General features: G+C 41.0%; 1 non-coding gene across 1 annotated transcript; it reads left to right on the top strand.

The window, feature by feature from the left end:
• Positions 1-480: 480 nt before the first annotated feature.
• TRNAA-AGC (transfer RNA alanine (anticodon AGC)) lies at positions 481-556 on the top strand. Its single transcript has one exon. It is a non-coding gene; the product is annotated as a tRNA-Ala (tRNA).
• Positions 557-2,025: the final 1,469 nt, after the last annotated feature.

Raw genomic sequence — 2,025 nt, 5'->3', positions numbered from 1 at the left:
TTGTATGGTAAGGTTAGTTCTCTCCCCACTTTTTCTGTTATTGTTCATATTCTTCTTGTTTATTTTCAGGAATTTTCTCATATACATTTAAAATCATATTAGTCAACTATCTTCCCAAAAAATCTATTGATGTTGTAACATGAATGGCATGACATTATATATTAATGTGTGAGAACTTAAAGTATTAAGATATTGAATCTTTCTATAAAAAACCGTACTTTGATTCGTTCCAATAGACTAATTCCTTTGGATAGTAACATTTTTGGTCTTTAAAAGGCAAAGAGATTTATTTCTTAGACTAAAACATCTACCAATAATTTTGATAATTGTGCATTAGATTATATGCAAATATAGTCATCTATCTTGTTGGTATTTTTATCATGACAGTATTTTTATGATGATATTTTACCTACTTAAGAGTCTTTTTTTATGAATGATTGCCAATATATTAGGAATAAGTTGGGATAAAAAATAGAATAGGCCCTGGCCGGTTGGCTCAGCGGTAGAGCGTCCGCCTAGCGTGCGGAGGACCCGGGTTCGATTCCCGGCCAGGGCACACAGGAGAAGCGCCCATTTGCTTCTCCACCCCTCCGCCGCGCCTTCCTCTCTGTCTCTCTCTTCCCCTCCCGCAGCCAAGACTCCACTGGAGCAAAGATGGCTCAGGCGCTGGGGATGGCTCTGTGGCCTCTGCCCCAGGCGCTAGAGTGGCTCTGGTCGCAACATGGCGATGCCCCGGAGGGGCAGAGCATCGCCCCCTGGAGGGCAGAGCGTCACCCCATGGTGGGCGTGCCGGGTGGATCCCGATCGGGCGCATGCGGGAGTCTGTCCAACTGTCTCTCCCTGTTTCCAGCTTCAGAAAAAAAAAAAAAAAAATAGAATAGAGTGCATCTTCAACCTTGGATTCATAGTCAGCTTGTAATCACTTTATTAAAACACAATTGCTTCTCCTGAGAACTTTTAGTTAACAATCCATGCTGCTCACTACCAAGGCCAAGACGATCCATGAAGGATCAGTGTTCTGTATGACAGCAGTGGTCTCATAAATGTGACAGTAATACCAAGAGATGTTATCTGTTCTCACATAAGGAGATCCACTTAATGAGTTTAACATAAGCCTAATTTTTAAGACAGATTTGAAAGGAAAAGAAAAAAATGTAAGAACTATGAAAGAGAGATTTATTTCTATTGTGCTAAATTTTCTAGAACAGTATCCTGTATCCATCATGCTGTTAATGGAGCATGGTTTCTATGTGTTTGAAACCCCCTTAATAAAACACTTTGATGGTGGCATCACTATCCACTCAGTTGCTAAAGACAGAATTTCAATCTAAATGTCACCCTCGATTACAGTATTTTCTACATAATGCCCAAACATTCTATGTACGTAACTCTGAGCTTTCCACTTCAAATATCTCTGAATTCTGATATCTTCCATTGTTTCTAACATTCCTTTGTCTACCATTTGAACATTTCATGTGTGATTCCTGCATGATTCCCCAAGGGGTGTCTCCAATAATGATACAACTATTAGAACTATATATCTGTAATGATGCCCTGCAGTTATCAACTCCTTTGGTGCAGTAGTCTGCTTAGCTTGTTTATTATTTATTCAATAAGTTAATTTAACATAGGGACTATCTCAGTGATCTAACCCTTGTTTTCCATTCTAGTCAAAGCAACAACACTAACAATGGATAACCTTGTCTATATAGCTGTTAGTTATTGTGAGGAATATATCTTCTCCAGTAAATAAATCTTTTCATTTAGTAGACTTCTATACACTGTACCAAAACCAAAAACATGTTACAAGTGCCCTGGCTGGTTGGCTCAGCGGTGAGTGTTGTCCTGGCATGTGGAAGTCCCAGGTTCAATTCCTGGCCAGGGTACACAGGAGAAGTGCCCATCTGCTTCTCCACCCTTCCCCCTCTCCTTCCTCTCTATCTCTCTCTTCCCCTCCCACAGCCAAGGCTCCATTGGAGCAAAGTTGGCCCGGGTGCACAGGACAGCCCATGGCCTCCTCTCAGA

Source organism: Saccopteryx bilineata, chromosome 1 (genome assembly GCF_036850765.1).
Source record: "Saccopteryx bilineata isolate mSacBil1 chromosome 1, mSacBil1_pri_phased_curated, whole genome shotgun sequence".
In the NCBI taxonomy this organism is placed as follows: Eukaryota; Metazoa; Chordata; class Mammalia; order Chiroptera; family Emballonuridae; genus Saccopteryx; species Saccopteryx bilineata.
The sequence above is the reverse complement of the archived record's forward strand: the minus strand, read 5'-3'. Positions and strand labels throughout refer to the sequence as shown.